Raw genomic sequence first — 23,224 nt, forward strand, 5'->3', positions numbered from 1 at the left:
GGCGAAGTTTGAAGAAACATCCACAGTCTTTAAATGGTTAGCTACATCTAACCTCCTTAGCTGTGGGGAGTGGCGGCTGTTCTGTCGGCCGACCAAACTGCACGTTACCGTAACCACCGTGATGAGGCTCCTGTTGTCCTTCTCTCAGGCAGGGAAAACCGCTGCACTCGGCTCGTAGAGACAGCTTTTCTACTGGGACTTCTCCAGAACACCGTTTGCTTCTGCAGGCCTCAGAGAGAAAGTCAAGCCAGGCGTGTACCTTAATTCCCTTTCATGAATGAATCCACCGGATACACAGAGTGATTCATTTGTACTTATCTTAGTGCATATGATCAATGATTGTATAACACCCTTGGATCCAGTTTGAAGAGTTTATGCCTTTTTGCCAGTAAAGAGACATTAGCCCGCCTGTCTCTCCGGCCAGCCTCGCAGCGGAGTCCCGGGTGGAAGAGATCGGACCATTGGAAAGGGGGGTGTTTTTATACAGCCAGTGCCAGTGGCATCATGGGAAGTCCGCTGCCGGTGTATGATCAGACTGTTTGCACTGACCTTAAACATGGGAAGTGAGTGTAACACTGTTGGCAGCACAGCTACTGCGCCTCACTATAGCAAATTGACACTTTGTCAATTCTATCGAACCAAAATGCCTTCCAATATGACTATGATGTGACGGTCAAATACCGGCCGATCAAAAGCAACTACAAAGTTAAGTATGATCTGCTGTATCAAATAATCCAGCTCTCATATGATAGGGGTTATTAAAGTGTGGCTTTAACTTTCTGCGTGAGGCCTACAGAGATGCAACCAGAGAGATCCCAGCAGAAACCTTGTCTAACAGCGTCGAGTGAAGCGGCTTTCCCCATGACCTGGAGGAAAAGGTATTGGAACCGCAGCCCGACCCCACATCATGGTCACTGAATAAGCCACAACAGTCCCTTTGATCTGCCCGCCACTGTCATAATGGGTTTTACAAGACTGAATAACACAACCACGAGTGAACCAAGGCATCGTTTTAAACAGTTTATTAGGTTTTACAGGAGTAAATGTGATCTGGAACCAGGACTGGGTCAGCGACAGGATTGGGGTCTCACTGAGGGAAAAAGAGAGGCTTAGAGAAGTCCTGCATAAGATGGCAAAACATTAAACAGTTTCTTTGGTTTTGACTTACAAAGGCAGAACTGTCAGATAAACCTGGGAGGAATAATTCTGTTCCACGATGGTTGAGGTTGGCAGATGGGTGCAGTTGAAGGGAAAGGGTTTCCAGGTTCTTCATACTCAGTGTTTCTTTGTTTTTGATCCTTTCCATAAAAAAGGCGTATTTCTGTGGGAGGGTGGACAGGCAGGTGGATGGTTCTCAGAGACAGGAGAATGAAGCTCCAGAAACCTGGGTCCAGGAAGGAGATAGAGTGGAGGCTCACAGCTGAGACATTAAGGCTTGAATTACCTTGATCCTCAGAACATGGCAAGAATTAGCCGGAGGCACAAAAGATCCACAGAATCTCCAGCAAAAAACATCTTCCTAAGAGGCAGAGGAGAACACACAAAAAGTCAGCGAACATTTGAAATGACTGCAGAGCAGCAGACATCTAGCTGTTTACCACGCTATGTGAGACAACGAGCTGATGCCTCCCTCTGGTTCTGTACTCCTCTTAAAGCCCAGGTTGATTGCTCCCTGATGAGCAACAGCTGTGTGGAAGCACCTGCCAGTCACACCCTGAGTGGAAGGAGAGAAACACAGCACAAAAAAACAGACCGCACCCAGCCTCCACACAACCACCGTTAATATGACAGCCACGAGGCTGGTGTGGACCGAGACAACTTTTCTCTTCAACTTGTTGCCTTAGGACATCTTTTCTTCAGAGCAGTTCAGGTAAGAGTTAGTGTTTGGGCGGAGAAAATTACTTTAGGAGGAATTAATCTAAAAGCTGTTTATTTCATAGTGTTTTGCTTATGTTTGTTGAGAAAACTCAGCTATGTGCTTGCAGACTATTTGTTCAGTTGATGTGAACAGCCCTCTCAGCCTAAGGCTAATTATTTGTTCTATGTTGACTGTAAATACAAAGTTTATTTAAAGGGGTGGTTTTCAACACAGTTCGGCCATAATGCACCATCAACGCTTATACATTTTAACCCTTTTGTTAATAATATTTTAAAAGGTACATGTTTGACTTTCAGAAGCTATACGTTTCCTTTGTTAAGGGAAACTGCTAATGCTAAGCATACACATGACCCATTTTAGTAGTCCATTACTAAATGTGATAGCTAAGTAAACACAATTAAGAATCGTTCATCCAGAAAGGTTGCTGCCATTCAAAATAATATTTCCTTATGTAATATTATTTTACTAAATAAAGGTGGCTAGTTAAAGAACATTGAGAATAAATTATCAATAAGGTCGGGGTCTATTTCAGTAAATCAGTCTTTTTTTTTTTTTAACAGTGTCCTGTCCAGCAGAGTAGCACTCAGAATTGTTGTCTGAGTGCCAAGAAGAAGCCCAACAGATTTACTTTCATGAGTGGAGCATTGTGGCTAATGCTTTAATGCTCTGCTTGATATTATAAAACAAACTTTATTAGAAGATTACAAGATAACACCCTGCTTGCTTCTACCTGTACACCTGTAGAAACATATATAATAACAGCATTGTTACCAAAAAGTGTGCGGTACTTATGAATGCAAGATGTATTTAGTGGTAACTACTGTTAACACCTGAATCAAAACACCTCTGGGTTTGAGTGTGAGCGTCCTGGTGAATACAAGGTTTCTTCATAAAAAAATGCATTAGCGAGAATGAGGAGCCACAGGCCTGCCCCCTGGATCCGAGCCACAGACATCCAAAGGCCCCCCAGAGCATGGGAACCCCAGGAGAACCAACGCCGCCAGGACCCCCCCTCCCAGAGAAGCGCAGAGGAGAGGCCCAGCGGACCCAACTAGCAGCCAGAGTGCAGAAGGCCCAGGGAGCTACAGCGACAAGCCCACAGGCAGCCGTCTACGCCCGGGCAGATCCAGGCATGGACCCAGAGACCCTGGACCCCGGGACTTATCACTTCCCATGCAGAGGCCCGATAGGCCTCAGCTCCTGCCTCCGCTGTGGGTCGGCTCGACGCCTCAGCTCCTGCCTCCTCTGTGGGTCGGTTCGACGCCTCAGAACCTGTTTCAGCACCTGCTTCAGTCTCTGCTAGAGCCCTTCTCAATGTTTCATTATCATCTACATTCCTGGCTCAGACATCAGAATTACCTTCATCTACACTCCTTGTTCAGTCATCAACATCATCCTCGTCTACACTCCTGGCTCAGACATCAGGATTACCTTCATCTACACTCCTGGCTCAGACATCATCGTCATTAACTTCGTCTACACTCCTTGCTCAGACATCATCAACTTTATCATCTGCTCTCCAACAATGTTGTTGTTATATATGTCTCTGCAGGTGTAAATGCTGTCTTCTAGGGTGTTATCTTGTATTCTCTTCACCCTTCCTTCTCTCCTCTATTCTTTTCTCATTCTCCCCCTTTTTCCTTTTTGACCTTTCACTCTTTTTGCTTTTTTTCTTATTTTTCCATCTCCGTGTCCATGGCGATTGAAATAATCCCAAAGCAGTTTCTAATAAAGTTTTGTTTAGAAATATCAAGCAGAGCATTGTAGCGTTAGCAATAATGCTCCAGTTGTGAAAGTAAGTATGTTGGGCTTCATGTTGACACTCAGACAATAATTCTAAGTGCTACTCTGCCGGATAGGACACGGTAAAAAAAATAAATAAATAAAATAAACAAATTTTAAGAATCTTTGTGACATGAAGTAGGCTGAAGGATCTCAAAATGTATCAGCTGTGTCAAAATTCAGGGGATGCGTCCTTCGAAGGACTGGTGTATGCTGGGTCTTTGATGGCCACAAAACCTGCAAAGGCCAGACTTGATTGTCTGTGAATTTAGACAGTCTAGCCTTCACCAGCTGTTCCCATTACCTCAGTGTAACTTATGTTGCCTGGAAACCGCAACGGCGCAAAGTACTGGAATGAAGCCCAAAGATTAAAACGATGTGCCGATGTGCGCTCTCAGTCAGCTGACAGCTGGCGAAGTGAGCCTGCTGTTAGTGCAGCGGGAGAGGATATGTTGCAATTAAAAAATGTCTTGGTTAAGATATTTCAGGTTTACACAGCTATAGTCTTTCCTAAAAAACATTGTAAAAGTTAATTTTGTTTCAACTTTTTTCACAGCTTTTCTACTTCCGTTTCAACAATCTGCTTCGACCTGCAAAGAATCATGGCATAGGGTGGGCAACAAAGGATACACCGGACCCATCCTTCAAAACTGGGGAACAAAAGGACACATTTATCAGCCACATTTGGAGGAACCTTCAAATTTGGACAGCCTTTATCACATCGCTGTGATGTAATTGGCCTACAAATGCAGCCTTAGAAAGATGCAGCCCTTGAATTTGGACTTGACATACTCTGATCTGAAGAAGTACAAGAACAGATGAGAAACAAAGCCATTTACATCTACCAGTCAGGAAAGGTTTATAAACTATTAGTAAGACTCTTTTACTCTATTGTATCATAGTAAGACCCGTTATCAACAAATACGGAAAATATGGAACAGCATTGACCTTCCCAGGAGTGGTTGGCCAACCAAAATTACTTAAAGAGTACATGAACAATTCATTGGAGAAGTCAGAACACAAACCAGAACAAAATAACATCAAAGGCACTGCAGGACTAATTTCACTGCAGGTAATTTCACTTTCCCAGGGCTTTACTTTATGGGAAAATGGTCCTGGTCTAGAGTAGGTCTTTTTAGCTTTTCCAAGGATTGTTCAAGGGGCGGGGTTGTGTTCAGTGAGGCTTGGCACCAGCAGCTGCAGTATCGGCAGAGGTTAGTATACAAATGAATCGTTTTTATACCATAAATTTGTCACAGAAAGTTGCTTTAAGATGTTTTTAAGAGAGAAAGTGGACCACAAAACCTCTTCTGTGGAGTCAGTTCATTAAGAATGAGCCTACTTTGGAATGTTTTTTTTCAGACTTTACAGGGCAGCGGAGTTCCGCGTGGTCTGGCTGCTCCACTAACCCCCATCCTGATCTCGGCTCAGTACTCTGGGATTTCCCGCTACCTTTTATCTGTCTGTTGCAGCTGAATGTGAATATAAAGTGTTTAGTAGGTATGTGGTGAATAACTGCAAGTACCAGAATATAAAACAGAATATTTTTCACCAGAAATGTGACATTTTAAGTTATCATTGGTTTTAATTTTAAACTGTTTCGCCACAGTTCTGTGAGACAAATATTTTAATGTAGTGCTGATGTTAAGAACATTGAAAATTTTCCATTTAATAAAAAAATACACATTTCCCTACAATTGTCTTTTCATGTAAACGTACCTTAGAGGAGTGTGAACTGTTTAATATTTTTCATTTTTCATAGTTTTATGCAGACAGCTCTGCAGGCGGAGAAACCACAGTTCCAGGTTTGGATGCAGTGTTTCAGGAGCGCCGTGATCTTCTTTACCCTTGTGTCCTACTCCACAGTCTATGCATCTTCTACTTAATTCAATTCAATTCAAAAATACTTTGTGAAATACAAAGGGAAATTAAATGTTGTAGCTCATTATGAAGGTTTCTTCAAAGAGCCGTTGTAGATGCTGATGGCTGTGGGCAGGAAGGATCTCCTATAGCGCTCCGTCTTACAGCACATCTGAAGAAGCCTCTGACTGAAGACACTCTGTTGTTAAAATATAAATATAAAATATAAAGATTTGCTTATTATTAGACAGTATCTATTCCCTGTACCTCTGGACTGATTATCTTTTATTTAATCCTAATAAATAAAATATTTACTAAAAACATTTCTGTTGTTATCTGATATGAGTTTACCGAATAATAATAATAAAAGTAAAAACTATGTTATTCAGTGAACTGCAAAGCTGCTCATCATCATCTATTATTTTTCAGTTGAAACAAAAACATGCTCTGGTACCTAGCACCGGCCCGGGGGTCTTTGGTGCATCGGTGGGTGTAGGGACCTCCTAAACTGGCGGGTAGCTACCATCTCATTGCAGGTGCTCTCTTCTTCAAGGAGTGCATTCTGTTGGCGGGTGGGGGGTCTGTGGGAGGGGGTGGGGCGGAGTCAACCTGGGTGTCTCATGTCCGAGTGTTGCTGGGCTTGGCAGTTGCATCAGTCCTCTCGGCCTTATACTGAGGTGGGGTTTGCTTGTCTGCTGGGTGGTTCCTGGTGGGTGATGTGTGCTTGGTATTGGTGGTCTTCACTGTGCCCCTACTCATGTATGGAAGGATGTGTGGTGGTGTTATGGCGTTGGCTCGGGGGGGAACCGCGGCTTGGCTCGGCTCTGTCGTTTTTGCTTGGCTGGCATGGATGTTGGTGGTTCTGTGTCTCGGGGGGGTGGGGGGGGGGGAGTGCGGCCTCTGCTGTGCGTGCTATGGCCCTTCTGTGATTCCCATTGGCTTGCTTCTCTTCCTTTGGCATGGTGATGGGCGGGGTGGTGCATGCGGGGTCTGTTTGACTGCCTGGCTGACCATAGGGGTTTCGGTTTGTTTGGCTATGGGGGGTACATGTGCCTATGCTTGCCCATAGCTTGCATTTAGGTGGGCATGCCAATTTCGGTCTTGTGTGGCTTATTGGCAGCCTCGGTGTTGGTGTGGGATGTGTTTTGTTGCTCGACTTGCCTGGTTGTGGCTGCAGCCCGGTGTCAGGCCTCGGGGACTGGACACTCTTCGGCTCTGCTCCATGGGATTGGGGGTGGTTGGGCACGTTGGTCAGGTGGTCTACTTTGTGTGGCGTATTCTGGTTGCGCTGGGCCGGCTGGTCTGCTCTTTTTTCTGTAGTGGGGCCTGTAGAATATAAACTATCTATGTGTGTAACTGGAAGGTGCAGATATAGGGGAGTGAGAGGCAGAGACGGCTTCGACAATTGGAGGCTCGTCTGGAATTTGGAAGAATAGGTAAAAAAATTAGGATCACTGACGAAGACCAACAGACATTGGACACGGGCTAGCCAAAAACTACAGAAAAGGTAAGCAGAACCTGTTTAATCAAACTCTGCTTTTGGATTTTCGATAGGCTAAATTAATATTGTGTCCAATGTCTAAGTAAGTCTGAAGTCTGCCAAAACCTAAGAAAAAAAGTGTTAGAAATGTTGACTAGGATTTACACTGGTGAATAGGATGTTGTTTTAAGAGAATTACAAGACTTAGTGGTGGTGTTGTGTGGAAAAATATAGTAATTTCTCGAACGTGGCGGTTCAGAGTAATCCTCGACGGAGGACTACCGTTAGCTGGGTTGGAGGCCCGGGGAGAGTGAGAAACCCCAAATTCTACAGAAAAGTAAATACACTGAGATCAGGTATAAACACTTGGGTGTGAATGCCGTGTTTTACGTGAGGTCTGCCTCAGTAAAACCGGATTACAGACGTAGTAAAAGCACAAACACATAGTCTGAGAATAAGTCCTGTGAAGTGATAAAATAAATGAACTGTGAACTGAAATACAGGAATTCAGGAAGACCAGGCTTTTTGGTAAAAAACTCATGAGCTGTGCGCAGAGGAAAAATCTGTGTTACAGACATTATTAGGCGGAGTGAGTGAAAATTTGTGTGACTGGAGAGCAGCGCTGTGCAGAGCGGCTCTCATAGCAGGTGACGGACCACAGTTTTCTGTCCAGAAACGTCACGGCGACAACAGAAATTCTGCTGATTGCTGCTTTTGATGAGTAACGGAAATATTTCTTTGTGAAAACTCAGATTACAAACGTCTGCATAAACACAGAAGGAACAATATAAGCGGTGGAGATAACACCGTAAGATATAAAAATAAATGAGCCGTGAGTTGGGTAAAAACCAACAACACCAGACAGAAATAAAAGTTAAAAGAATGAGCTGTTAGTTGGATAAATAACCGACAAAAGACTTGTTAGGGTTAAAAATTAATGAGCTGTAAAGTTGGAGATAAATAACCAACAAGAGACATTGTTAGAGTGAATGAGCTGGACACAAAACACACCAGCAAAAATTAGACAAGATTTATAGTTTAAGTCCATGAGCTGAGATACACACACACACTGGCCACTAAAAACAGGCTTCTGAGGGTTGAATGTGTTCTGGTGTCTTGGAGGTTGGTCAGAACTGGATGAGTGAGTGACTGAGATAACGCATTAAAAATATATCTTTTAGAAAAAGGATAGTAGTTGTCATAACAATGGAAGGTGAATTTGATAATAGTGCAAAAGAACAGAATGATTCATGGAAGACCATAGAGAATCAGCTGTTAATAATGAAGACTGCTATTAAGAAATCACTTGAATGCAGAGAAGGACAATAGCTGGTTAAACTGATGGACTCTAAAATAAATGAAGAATTGTCAAAAGACGGAAAGAGCCAGACAGATAGAGAGAATCTTGGCTAGTGATTTTGGTTGAAGGTGAATAAATTAAAAGAGGAGAGAGACTTGGCTGACAAACAGTGTAGAGACAGCAGATGGTTGGGCAGAGGGAAATGGAAGCGACTTGCACAAAGAACAGAAAGTAATGAGAAATTTTGGTCACAAATGGGTCTGTTATGGCAAAGTAGCAACCGTGCCATGACTGACAAAAAAAGCAGACAGATTAAAGATAATAGTGCAGTTGAAATACCACCACAATATGAACATTTTGCATATCAGCCCACTACATCCCCCACTTTTCCTCTTACTGGTTTATATCCCACGCTGCAAGTTACTGGGGGAAAAGTGAGCGTGTGTGATTTACCGCCAGTAACTGCCCGGCCCCCCCATGGCCCATCACCGCCTGACCCTCCCCCCTTGGCCCCCACCTCTGTCTGCTCACATTCCACTGCTGTGTCTGTACTCTCATCCGGAGGCTCATTCATTTCACAGGCTCCACTAACTGACCCATTTGCTGACCGGGTATTACGGGACAAATTGCAGCCAGTTTCTGGCCCAATAAAGTGTTCCACCCCGTATATTTCCCATTCACCTAGTGATATGGAATTGGTCACACCGCTGAAACCAGATGTAACTGAGGGCTCAGTTAATATGACAGTGTCAGGAAAATGGATAAAAGAAGAACCACTGACTGAGGTAACTTATTATGACGCTGCTATGCAGGCACCACCCATTACAGTACAGAATCAGTTACCAATTGAAAATGAGGAAGTTATGTCATCTCCCTCAAACTCAATGCCACCAGTACCTGAGGCTACTCCGCCTCCTGCTGGACATGACTATAACCTGAGACCCCGAACCCTGCCCAACCCTTTTTATATGGGCCCACTGTTCCAACAACCATTTGGGGAAAACAGATACAAGCCATTCACACTGGGAGATCTTACCACTTTGAGGGATAAATTGCCCCCAATCACAGAAGGGGCAGCTATATGGTTACAAACTCTAGACTCCCTGACAGCAGGCACCACATTAGCTCTAGGTGATTATAGGGCCATTGCTGGACGATGCATGAAGCCACACAGCTGTAGGGACATAGAGCTTCTTGTGGGTACAACAGCAGAACCAAATGGGGTCCCATTTACTTTATATTCCACTCTTATAGGCATGGCTCTTAGACACATGTATCCAGTAACCAGAGGACGTACCATTCCAAAATTTGAGTGGAACGCAAACACAAATCCTAGAAAATATATAGATCAGTGCAAATCCGTGTGGCAAACACAGACAGCAACCAATCCAGATGGAGAAGGTCCCCAAAGGGACTGGTTCTGGGATGCTATTTTAAGAGGGTTACCCTTGCAGGTTAAAACTAATATGGAGGATAATCCCGACCTCCCTGGATCAGAGCCTGGAGTATGGGATCGCCATTTGATGCATCATTTATCTGAACTCAAAGAGACAAAACAAGATGAGGAGAGTGAATTAAAATTGTTACAAACACAGCTCCTGAAAATGCAATTAGCAGAAGCTAAACAGAAGGTCGGGGAAAACAAAAAGGAGGGTAAAACACCTAAGATTATGTATGAAGGTGCAGTGTCTCAGCCCCCTCAGGCTCCTCCATTTCCTGGAAATAGAGAAACAGCAGGACAGTGGCATCAGGCCCCAGTCCCACATCAGGGACATGCTGGTCGTTTTGGGGGACGGGCAGGGCCAAGAGCAAGGGGATTCCAGAGAGGACCACAGAGGAGGCTGGGTAATGCTGATGTGTGTTATTACTGCAATGAGCCGGGACATTGGGCCCGAGATTGCCCCCATAAGAATGGTCCACCCGGAGGGTACGGGTGTTACGATCCCTCCATGGCCCGTCCATACAGAGGCAGAGGTGGCCCAGCACACGGTGCACACGGACCACAACTCCAATTACCGGCCTGGGACGAGCCTAGTCTCTGGCCTGAGCACTACTGAAGGTCCCCACTGACCCCAGAAGAGAGCGGGACTGCGGACCCCCTGTTGTCTGTGACTGTGTCCGGAAATAGCCTTCCTTTTCTGGTGGACACTGGGGCCACATGTTCAACCATCAAAAAGGCTCCTCTAAACACACTCTCCACCAGGACTACAACTGTCATGGGGTTCTCGGGGGCAAAACAGGTCCTGTGATATACCAAGCCTTTAAAGACTGAAATTGGTGGACAGACACTGAATCACAGTTATCTAGTCTCCACTGGCACACCAGTAAATTTACTGGGTAGAGACATGTTAATAAAACTGGGAGCAACCATTTTATGCGGGACTGATGGACTGAAGGTTCACCTGCCCAATGGCATCCAGTTATTTTGTGACAATAACACTTCTTTTCTACATGGACAGTACCTCCTCCAGCCACTGCAGGACTCAATGGCTGATATATAGGTCCTTCTCAAAATATTAGCATATTGTGATAAAGTTCATTAGAAGAAGAAGTAATCCAAAGGTTTGTGCGAGGTTTCAGTCAGACCAAGAAAATCCAGTTTATTCTCACCCTCATTTAGGGTGAGGCCATTGTTTATGAGTGAGCAGGTGTTGAGAAGAGACGGTTTCAGATGTTGTGAGTTTGTTGTGAGATTGGTCCGCTTCAGAAGTTTGCTGTGATGACACAGTGCAGAGGAGGGCGAATGGTGAGACCAGAGAGAAGGGATGGCCTAGTATGCTCTCGGGTTGAGAGCATACTAGGAGGAGGCCGATGAATAAAGCCGGATAGCAGGGAACTCACAAAGCCTAAACAGAAACTCAGAGGGGAGTTTCCGTTTATTAACTAAATTAGTGTTGCTGCTCATACCCTATGGAATGAGCTCCCATTGCACAATAGACCTGCACCCTCATTGTCCAGTTTTTAAAACTCATCTGAAAACGCACTTTTATTCACTGGCTTTTGGCACAGTATGAGATATCTTGTTTTTATTGCTTTTACTTCTATTTTCATTGTTTTGATCTTATTGTTGTTGATTTAACCCTGTTTTTTTAACTTGTTTTATGTTTTAGTGTAATTTGATATATCTGTGAGGCAGTTTTTTGCAGCAGAGGTTGTTTTAAAGTGCGTTATAAGTAAAGTAGTAGTGGTAGTAGTAGTGGTGATCAAAGAGTGTACACTGGTTAAATGCCTGTATGACACCCAAGTCTCGGCTTCTGATGATTCTCACTACTTAACTAAAAACCAGTCGTTTACAGGTCCTTCTCAAAATATTAGCATATTGTGATGAAGTTCATTATTTTCCATAATGTCATGATGAAAATTTAACATTCATATATTTTAGATTCATTGCACACTAACTGAAATATTTCAGGTCTTTTATTGTCTTAATACGGATGATTTTGGCATACAGCTCATGAAAACCCAAAATTCCTATCTCACAAAATTAGCATATTTCATCCGACCAATAAAAGAAAAGTGTTTTTAATACAAAAAACGTCAACCTTCAAATAATCATGTACAGTTATGCACTCAATACTTGGTCGGGAATCCTTTTGCAGAAATGACTGCTTCAATGCGGCGTGGCATGGAGGCAATCAGCCTGTGGCACTGCTGAGGTCTTATGGAGGCCCAGGATGCTTTGATAGCGGCCTTTAGCTCATCCAGAGTGTTGGGTCTTGAGTCTCTCAACGTTCTCTTCACAATATCCCACAGATTCTCTATGGGGTTCAGGTCAGGAGAGTTGGCAGGCCAATTGAGCACAGTGATACCATGGTCAGTAAACCATTTACCAGTGGTTTTGGCACTGTGAGCAGGTGCCAGGTCGTGCTGAAAAATGAAATCTACATCTCCATAAAGCTTTTCAGCAGATGGAAGCATGAAGTGCTCCAAAATCTCCTGATAGCTAGCTGCATTGACCCTGCCCTTGATAAAACACAGTGGACCAACACCAGCAGCTGACACGGCACCCCAGACCATCACTGACTGTGGGTACTTGACACTGGACTTCTGGCATTTTGGCATTTCCTTCTCCCCAGTCTTCCTCCAGACTCTGGCACCTTGATTTCCGAATGACATGCAGAATTTGCTTTCATCCGAAAAAAGTACTTTGGACCACTGAGCAACAGTCCAGTGCTGCTTCTCTGTAGCCCAGGTCAGGCGCTTCTGCCGCTGTTTCTGGTTCAAAAGTGGCTTGACCTGGGGAATGCGGCACCTGTAGCCCATTTCCTGCACACGCCTGTGCACGGTGGCTCTGGATGTTTCTACTCCAGACTCAGTCCACTGCTTCCGCAGGTCCCCCAAGGTCTGGAATCAGCCCTTCTCCACAATCTTCCTCAGGGTCCGGTCACCTCTTCTCGTTGTGCATCATTTTCTGCCACACTTTTTCCTTCCCACAGACTTCCCAATGAGGTGCCTTGATACAGCACTCTGGGAACAGCCTATTTGTTCAGAAATGTCTTTCTGTGTCTTACCCTCTTGCTTGAGGGTGTCAATAGTGGCCTTCTGGACAGCAGTCAGGTCGGCAGTCTTACCCATGATTGGGGTTTTGAGTGATGAACCAGGCTGGGAGTTTTAAAGGCCTCAGGAATCTTTTGCAGGTGTTTAGAGTTAACTCATTGATTCAGATGATTAGGTTCATAGCTCGTTTAGAGACCCTTTTAATGATATGCTAATTTTGTGAGATAGGAATTTTGGGTTTTCATGAGCTGTATGCCAAAATCATCCGTATTAAGACAATAAAAGACCTGAAATATTTCAGTTAGTGTGCAATGAATCTAAAATATATGAATGTTAAATTTTCATCATTACATTATGGAAAATAATGAACTTCATCACAATATGCTAATATTTTGAGAAGGACCTGTATACTGGGTTTTGCTGCAACCTGAAACCACTGCGCACAGAGGCATTCTCTCGGCTTTCCATTGGTGGAAATCCTGGGTCTCCACTCTGGCACCCTATGTACCTCCTCCTGACCCCCCGCATGTCACCTTGTTTTATGATAGAAATAATTGTGAATGCTACCAGGAAAGCTTTGCTGACGAGTTAGAGGGTACACACTGGGACATTGCCACCACAGACATTTATGTAGCACCAGAAGGAGTGGTGGCCGAGGTTCATTTGACTAAAGAGCAGGAAGTGTGGTTTAGGATGTGGTCTGATGGCGTGCCTCATGTCTCTTTAGCTCTGCACCAGGTCATGAAGCACTTTAACTTGGAGGTGTGTTAAAACGCTCCCTGAACCTACAGGATTGGCAGCCTTTGGCAACCCCCAACCTTTTTTATTCGCCCTCAGGGAACACTTATTGCATATTCAACCACTTCATGGATGTGGACACAGTGGAGCATGTTCAGTTAGACAGACACCATGGCAGGGAAAAAACAGACCATCCGCTGGCAGCTGCTGTTGTGGAAAAAATGCCCTCCACCTTTTGGGCAGAGGGGCCCACAGATGTAGGCCTGATTCAATGTTCCCCCATTACCTTTCAGTTAACCACCGACCAACCAATATGGAAGCCCCAATACCCTCACAAACCAGCAGCAGAATTAGGCATTAAAGATACAGTGGAAGGCCTCTGGAACTCAGGTGTTTTAGAGTCCGCACAGTCCTCTTCCTGGAACACACCCATTTTGCCAGTGGAGAAAAAAGGGACAGGTAAATGGCCCATGGCACATGATTCACGGGCAATAAATGCAGCTTTGGCCACCCCTACCGTTCCCGTGCCCAATCCCTATGTGGCTCTGACAAATCTTAACTCTGACCATTGCTCGTTTACCTGCATCGATCTGGCCAACGCATTTTTCTGCCTTCCTTTAGCTGAGGAATGCAGGGACATTTTTGCATTTACTTATAAATCTCATAGGTATAGATACACTCGTCTGCCGCAGGGATTCGCGCTTTCTCCAGGAATCTTCAATCAGGTTCTAAAAGACTCTCTCCAAGATTGCCTATTACCACAAAACACCACTCTAATTCAGTACGTGGAAGACATTTTCCTCGCAACACCCACTATGGATGAATGCTTAGAGGCAACAGCAATTGTCCTGTCGCATTTGGCTAAAAAAGGCTACAAGGTTAGCAAAGTCAAACTCCAGATCTGCAGATGCCAGGTTGACTTTTTGGGCAGAGTTGTTGCCCAACCTGGCACGGGGATGTCCCCAGCACACCAATCTGCAGTTTTGTCCCACCCAAAACCGCTCCTGGTAAAGGACATGTTGTCTTTCCTAGAGCTCACAGGGTATAGCAGATCTTTTGTGCCCGGCTACACCGACCTCACTGCACCCCTTAGAGATCTTGTCAAAAAACAGGGCATGAGAAACCTCACTGCCCCGCTTGAATGGACCAGAGAAGTTGAAGAAGCGTTCATTAACTTAAAAACCAGCCTCTCGCAAGCTGCACATTTGGCACACCCAGATTACAAGTTGCCATTTCAGCTGGATGTTTCTGTAACAGCACACACAGCAAATGGTGTGCTGTTCCAGAAAAAAGGGGGGGGTTAGGACAGTCCTCATGTACATAAGTGTAATGCTGGACAACATGGAACAAAGACATCATGAGTGCACCCGACACGCAGCAGGGATGGCTAAAATAATTCAAACAACAGCTCATGTAGTGATGGGACATCCTCTTAACATATTAACATCACATGGTGTGGTGGCCTTTGTGAACTCTCTGGCTTTCACACTCACCACTGAAAACATCACATACACACATGAAGGGATAAACATGGCAGATAGAATAACTACCGGTACACCACGTGTCTGCGCAGAAAAAGTGTAGTTTAATGAAAAAATCAGACCAGATCTACAAAGTACATCCCTAACAGACGCCCAAAACCTGTACACAGACGGGTGCTGCTTCAGACATGACACAGAAGGACTTAAGGCAGCATACGCGGTGGTGGAAGACACGGACAGATTTTGTCACAGTACAGGCAGAGGAACTGACAGATGCACAATCAGCACAGAGAGTAAAAGCTTTGGCAGTGATAGCTGCTCTGGAACTAGGAGCAGGACAGAAGGTTAACATTTACACAGACTCCGCATACACTACAGGATCAGTACATGTAGAACTCAAACAGTGGCTGAGGACAGGATTCAGAACTGCAGGACAGAAACCCATTAAACATGAACAGGAAATGAGAAAGTTGGCTGAAGCTTTGTTGCTCCCTCAAGAAGTAGCCGTCATTAAATGCAGAGGACATGACAGCAGTAACACCAGAGAAGCACAAGGGAATCAGGCCGCTGACCAGGCTGCTAAACAGTGTGCAGGATATCAGCCCAGGCACATAATGCTGTGTTCAGAAGCAGGGTGGACACCAGAACCCACCCTGGAAGAAGTGATGAAATTACAAAAGGGAGCCTCTCCTGAGGAAAAATCAGTTTGGAAGGCCCGAGGAGGCTTAGAGTATCAGAATGGTCTCTGGAGAAGCCCAGACGGACATCCCATTTTGCCACTAGGTCTTACCAAAGTAGCCCTAGAAGAAGCACACGGAGTAGGACATGTGGGAACAATGCAAATGTTGAAAAATCTTGAACACTGGTGGCACCCTTTTTTAAACCAATGGCAGTGCATTGGATTAATTCATGTGAGATGTGCAGGCAGTTCAATGTTAGACCAACCTTGAAGCCAGCACTTGGAAAGTTCCCAGTAGACCCAATAGCAGGAAAAGAGGTTATCATGGATTATACAGACATGACTGAGAGAGTAAATGGGTTCAGATATATGTTGTTGTGTGTGGATGCATTTACTGGATGGCCGGAAGCGTGGCCTACAAAAAAGGAAGACAGCAAATCTGTGGTGAAGTGTTTGATAAATCATTATATCCCTAGACATGGTTTTCCAGCTAAAATAAGGTCTGACAACGGAACACATTTCAAAAATGAGGAACTCAAAGAAGTGGAAAAATGTCTGGGACTGAAACACTCATTTGGCACTGTGTACCATCCACAGTCACAGGGGAAGGTTGAAAGAATGAATCAAACCCTTAAAACCAAATTGGCTAAGATCTGTGCACAGTCCAAAATGAATTGGGTTATGGCCTTGCCATTAGCTCTGATGTCTGTACGGAGTTCTGTAAATCAGAAACATGGTTTAACTCCACATGAGCTGCAAACAGGGAGGTCATTTCCAGGCCCACAAACAAGGTTACCGTTTCTTACTGAGTGTGAACAATCTATGTCTCATCGTGATTATTACAGATCTCCCCACAGTCTTGTTACAGCTTTCTCCAAACAGATCCCAGCAGAACCAGAGACCAGGGTTGGAACCACCACATCGGAAGCCGAGTGGGTCCTCCTGAAAGTCATCAAAAGAAAGTGGTCAGAGCCAAGGTGGACCGGTCCATTTCAGGTCACAGAGAGGATGACCCATGCAGTCAGGCTGAAGGGCAAAGGCGCTACTTCGTATCACTGGAGCCAGTGTGCAGGAGCAGAACCACCTCAACGATCCCTTTCTCAGGTACAGGAAGATCTGAGCGAAAACACAGGAGAAGATAATCTCACTTCTCTCACCCAAGAAGGGGCAGAATAATCCCCGGGTGAGAGTAATTAGCCCAGGGTCAGTCTGCCCTGAGAGCTGAAGACAGAAGAAGAGGCGGAAGTGATTGAGTTTCCCTCTCACTGGGAGTGGTAGAGTTTCCCTCCCACCCCAGAAGACACAGTTCGGCGAACATTTTATATTACATTTTGATTTTTTGTATCTTTTTTCAGGTTAGGATTTAACTGTATATGTTTATGTTTTAAGTTTCATAAGTTTTTAAAAAATGAGTGCCCAAAGTAAGGGAACTAGACTCTCTAGGAGTTTCATCATAGGTGGAGTGTTACTCTCAGTACTCATTGTTACGTTTATTTTATGGTATTTTTGTGAACTTCCATTCCAGACATGTTCTGAAAACCACTCCGGGAAGGTGTCCAAAAGGTCTAGGGTAACTCCATCCAAGGACGTATGCCTTAAGCGTTATGGGGGATTAGAACTAAATTACACGTTAAGAGCAACTACCACTTTTCGGTTTGACCTGTGTGATGTCATGAAGTGTGGGAAGAATCCGACTGCCTGGTTGGGTATAAAATTTTTCTTACTTACTTACTTACTATAATGTGTATTTGTGTGCCAATCTCAACGTGTTCACCAAATGCGCTGCAGGCAGGACCATGAGTTTATATGGGGGAAACGAGCTTTGCGGAAACTGGGGTCACACAGTAGGGTACACGGGTAGCTGGACACCCACTCTGACATATATAAATTCACGGAATCGAGAAAAAGCCAAACAAATCAGCCTGGTACGAGCGTTGACATATAAAACACTTGGAGGTGTCAATCCACTATTTTTGTCCATAAAATTGTTACAAGAAGGTTTGCATCGCATCTCTCACAAGTGGGATGAGGTGATGTATTTCACTCTAGGGGTAGAGGTAACAGGGACCGACCCCCAGGTACTAATCAAAGTCAATTTAAATAAACCAACCCCTCAGGTACAGGCCACTAGCACTTCTACAGTCCCAGAACCAGAAGACCAACTAGAAAGGGTGATGAAAGTAGATTACTCCACCCTGCAGCCTCTAGAAATAATCCAGATGGCCACAGGTTACACAGATGATAATCTTTGGTTGCAATGGATGACCCAAACTGCAAAGGAACAAAGTAGGTCTGACTGCATTGCATGTGCATCTGCAAGGCCACACTTAACCACTGACCCAGCCCTTTTATATCCGGAAGATGCTTGGGGGTACAGTTGCATGTTACAACTAACTGAAGAAGACATCCCAGCCAACTGTACCACGCTAGCTAACATCTTTCCACCCATCCCAAACAATACCAAGACAGGACCATTCACTCCCCAGAGGCTGAATGGGACATATTCTTGTTTCAAGTTCACCTCAAACACCCCAAAGGTGAATGTAGGACAAATTCCCTCGGACTGGTGTAATACCACCACATCTGGGAAAGTGATAGGACTTTGGGCACGATCAGGATTATATTACTACTGCGGAGGATATAGACTTCTCACTAATATACCGAATAACACTATAGGAGTATTTGCAATGGTCAGATTGCAGGCCCCGTTGATTTTAATTGGTCTTAATATTACCTCTGTGACATATCAACAAGATAAGGCACTGGCACTCACTCGTAGGAGGAGAAGACATATTATGAAAAGAAGCGCTTCAACCGCTTTTGACCAGAGTTAGGGTTCCCCCACCTATATAGATGCAATTGGAGTTCCGCAAGGAGTCCCAAATGAGTATAAACTTGCATACCAAATATCAGCTGGATTTGAAAACATCCCTATTATAGCTGCCTTGTTCCCAGTAACGGCCAACAAAAATGTAGACCGCATTAATTATATTCATTATAATGTTTTGCGTCTGGCCAATCTAACTCGAGACGCTGTAGAAGGTTTATCTGAACAATTGGCCCCAACTTCCCTCATGGCAGTTCAAACTAGGATGGCATTGGATATGTTATTAGCTGAAAAAGGTGGCGTGTGTGCCATGTTTGGAGATATGTGTCGTACTTTCATTCCTAATAACACTGCACTGGCGGTTCAGTGTCAAAGGCTTTAGAGGGACTTAAGACCCTCTCCGCCACCATGCATGAACATTCTGGAATTGATAATCCCCTGGAGGAGTGGATGACAGGCATATTTGGACACTGGAAGGGTTTGATAATGTATTTGATGATTTCTATTGCAGTATTTGTAGCTATAATGGTGACCTGTGGATGTTGTTGTGTACCATGCATTCGTTCTCTGATGGTGCGCCTCATCACCTCTGCAATTGAACAGAGGGATCCAAAGATAACGATGCCACTGTTGCAAGTTGACTATAACCAGGATGAGGACTCAGAGTGTGAATTCATGGACGTAGACTAAGATGGATGCATGTTTTCTTAATGATTTTCTCTTTTACAGGTGGTACAGTAATATTTTTACTTATTTTTACTTATTCTTAGAAGTACTTAGTTAAAGGACATTTTAGATTGTGAACTCTTTTTAAAGAGTTCAAAAGGGGAATTGTAGAATATAAACTATCTATGTGTGTAACTGGAAGGTGCAGATATAGGGGAGTGAGAGGCATAGAAAGTGCAAAGTCATAAATTAGTGAATGACAAGGGAGAAAGAGTAGAGAGAGGGCAAGGTCGTAAATAGATGGAGGATGAAAGAGACAGGGGAAGATGAGTTTGCCAGAAGAAAGTAACCAGAAGCACTCCTTATTTGGGCCTAAGGAAATGTTATGCTACATACATGAGTGACACGATATATGTATATGTTGAACACACCCCTAAGACTGAATAAAACTAGCTGGAAACAGAGGACAGTAGAGTTGGGCTCACAGGTTTGGACTGGAGCTCCTTTCTCTCACTCTGCAGAGGCGAACATAAGTTGATTGTACTTGTGTTTATTTCACTCTTTTGAAACCTGTACCCAAATCAACGGACCCGGGGAAGCAGAGACGGCTTCGACAGGCCGCACTCTTGGTTGTTGCTGAGCGACCCTCTTCCCCATAATACACACTACAACAACACACATCAAAACCACATTTCAGCAGGAGGGGGTAGGCTTGGGGTCTTTTCACACCCCCATTTGCTGTTTGCCATCTGGGGTCGGGGGCCGGGAGGGGGAGCGGGCCTTCTGGTTGGGATCTGGGCTGGGGGTGGGGTCCGGGTCTTGGGTGCTGTCAGGTGCTGAGGCTGGCTCTTCAGCTCTTTCAGGATTACTTGGATTTCCTTCGATTTCGGTCCCTGGCTTCAGTGCCCGGTCTGTCGGTTGGGGGGGCGCCAGGCTCCGGTGAGGGGGTCTTGCCCAGGCAGTGTGCAGTGTTGATTGAGATGTGGCTTCGCTTTGGTTGAGTGGCTGGCCGCCTGCTTGGTGTAGCACGGTGTACCGTGCGGGAGGGTTGGTGGCCAGCATCCTGAGGCATCTCCGGGGTTTGGGTGTGGGGTTGGTGGGGTGCCCGGTCCTTGGCGTGCTGTGGTGGCCTTCCTCCAATGCTTCCTTCTGTGGCTCTGGCTCCTGGCTGGGCACCGGGGTGTGGATGGTGGTCGGATGGGTGGGGCGGTGGAGCATGTCTTGTGCCTGTGTAACAGTTAAAAATGCACTTTATTAATAATTATTTTTAATTTGTTATAGGTTTTTGTGTATTTCATCTCATTGAACAATTTTATTTCCCATTGTTTTATTGATTTTTCCTATGAGAATTGCCTTTCTGCACTCTGCCTTGTTTGTGCCCCTTGGGCTCGTCCCGGCCCTCATAGCTTACCTCTCCTCTCCCCTCCCTCACAATGTTGTTCTGCACTGCTGAGGGTAAGTCGTGGGAAAATCTGCTGCTATGATAAAGTGGTGTTTTCTGCATGAAATGTATGCCGAAGTCTGTGGCACATGTTATTTACTGTTATTTATTCCTTTGTTGTGAAGCTGTTTTGACCGTTTTTATGAGTTTTACAATGTTTTTCTTGTCATATTTTTGGCGCAAACGTGTTTGCCGCTGTTCGCTATCCAGTGTGTTCTCATGTAGCACAGCTTTTGTAATCACTGCTCTTGTGTGCATGCTTAGGAGCGGAGTGCATGGGAAAGGTGAACAGAAGTGAATTAATAAGTTTTAATCTCTTCTACCGGTATGTGTTTTATTTTAAGTTATACATTTTATTTCTGTTCATTTACTCACCTCTACCTCACTGTTATGTGTTAATGTGGCCATTAGATAGCGTTTTCCTCCTCTTGTTCACTTTCATTTTTGTGAGAGAAATTGTTGTTAATTTTCTATAAAAAGAAAAAAATATATATTGGACAGTGTTGTTCTGCACCGCTGAGGGAGCAGAGTGCATGGGAAGTGAATTAATAAGTTTTAATCTCTTCTACAGAAATAAACACCCAGAAACCATTTGACTGAGGTGTCTGCTTTCAAAACCTATTCGATCACACCAACTCAACCCGCGACACCTGCACTGGGGCGGCTGGCGGGTTGTGCTTGGCCTGGAGTGGTTGGCCTGCCTGGGCCCGGTTACCCTGCTGGTGCATGTTTCCCTTTCACGAACTGATGGGCTGGGGCTACTGGCGCCGGCTGGATGGTTGGGCGGGCTTGGCGCTGGCTGTTGTGTCCATTGGGGGACCAAGGCAAGGCGTTGCGCTAGAGGGGGGGGGGTCTCCGTGTCTCCTCTGTGTCTCAGGTCAGGGGGGCAGGTCTGTGGCTCCTCACACTCACTATTGCATATTTTTATGGAGAAACCTTGTATACACAAGCGCGCTCACATTCAGACCCACAGGTGTTTAGATTCAGGTGTTAAAAGATACACAAATGTTCTATATTTAGCCACATGTACCACTAAGTACATCTTGCATTGATAAGTACCGTGCATTTTTTGGTAAAAAAGCTGTTATCATGAATATTTCTGCAGGTGTAGAAGCAAGCAAGGTGTTATTTTGTATTCTCTTCATCCTTCTTTCTTTCCTCCATTCTTTTCTCCTTTTCTTCCCCCCCATTCTTTTCTCCTTTTATTCCCCTTTCCTTTTTGCCCCACCTCTCTCTCTTTCATACTTCTTATTTATTTTTTTTATTTCTGTTTCCATGTCTGTAATAATTGAAATAATCCGAAAGCAGTTTCTAAAAAAAGTTTATTTTATAAATATCAAGCAGAGCTTTAAAGCGTTAGATGTAATGCTCCACTTGTGAAACTAAATCTGCTGGGCTTTTTCTTGGCAATTCTGAGCGCTACTCTGCCGGACAGGACAAAAAACAAAATGATTTGAATAAATGGTCCATCGCCTCTCTGAGCAATGGAAAAAGATTGTACCCAGTTCCCTGAGATTCCTATTAACCTGGTAAAACAAATGTTGCGACTTTAAATCCTGGTGCAAACAGTGACATGAGGAACTGGACAGAAAGAGAACGAAACTAATTAACAAAACCAAGTGCAAACGGATCTATAGGAAATATAAATAAACACATGAAACACAAATATCTAAGAAGTAACGACTAACAGAAATAATCTAATGACCTGGATGAACAAAAAGACACCTGACTGATAAAAGTAAATAAACACAAAACACTAAGTGGCCGATAGTGACATGGGATGGAGGTCACCAGTGACCACCTGGTGGTTTAGCCTTGGTTCACGGGCTTGCCTGGGGCTTGCCTTTGGGCTCAGTCTGAAAAGTATCTGGATCCTGCCTCTACATGGGTCCATCACTTATGGAGGAACATTCAGGTTCCATGCAAGCTCAGTGGTTGGCCAGGGCAGGGTCAGGACTGCTAATTCTTGGTGGCTTAATCTTTATTTTGGGAAATGGAACATCACCTCACTAATGGGAAAATGGCTGGAGCTGGTGTATGAGGCTGACCATTAACCAAACAGTTAAGCCTTAAACTTTTCACAACCCTGGTAGAATTCAATTTGAATTCAATTAATCAATCAAATTATGTTTGTATAGCGCTTCACAACAGTCACTACTGAGCCAAAGTGCTTTCCGTTAGTGCAAGAATAAAAACACAAGCTAGAATAAAGACAAAATAAGTAAATAAATAACTACAATTTGGAGTAGAGCCAGTGTTTCTCCACATCAAAAGGAGTCACTTGAGACGATCTGATCAGAATGCCTCTCGGGTGCCTCGCATTTGAATTTTTCCAACACCCCAGAATCCGCTGCAAGGACTATAAATCTTTTCTGGGTTGGGAAGACCTTGGGATTTCTACAGAAAGAGGCCACACAGAAGAAGAGGAACCAGAGTGAAAACTGAAACATTAACAGATTGCAAGTGGGGGAAACAATAGAGCATGTCAATGGCAGAATGTAACCGTATGATAGGGTTAGTGAGTGTTTAAATATTTGAAAGATTTATTGCTGGATGTGAAACGGGTGAATCTAATTAATACATGAGGAACAGCT

General features: G+C 44.4%; 2 long non-coding RNA genes across 2 annotated transcripts; one reads left to right on the top strand and one right to left on the bottom strand.

Annotated features, from left to right (window-relative positions):
• Positions 1–1,007: 1,007 nt before the first annotated feature.
• Positions 1,008–1,610, bottom strand: LOC124873118. The gene is made up of 2 exons (XR_007039448.1): positions 1,169–1,610; positions 1,008–1,090 (listed from the first exon to the last, which is right to left on the bottom strand). It is a non-coding gene; the product is annotated as an uncharacterized LOC124873118 (long non-coding RNA).
• A 109-nt stretch (positions 1,611–1,719) lies between these two features.
• On the top strand, positions 1,720–5,355 carry LOC124873114. Its single transcript, XR_007039446.1, has 3 exons — positions 1,720–1,870; positions 4,218–4,875; positions 5,024–5,355. It is a non-coding gene; the product is annotated as an uncharacterized LOC124873114 (long non-coding RNA).
• Positions 5,356–23,224: the final 17,869 nt, after the last annotated feature.

Source organism: Girardinichthys multiradiatus, chromosome 8, assembly GCF_021462225.1.
Source record: "Girardinichthys multiradiatus isolate DD_20200921_A chromosome 8, DD_fGirMul_XY1, whole genome shotgun sequence".
Classification (NCBI taxonomy): Eukaryota; Metazoa; Chordata; class Actinopteri; order Cyprinodontiformes; family Goodeidae; genus Girardinichthys; species Girardinichthys multiradiatus.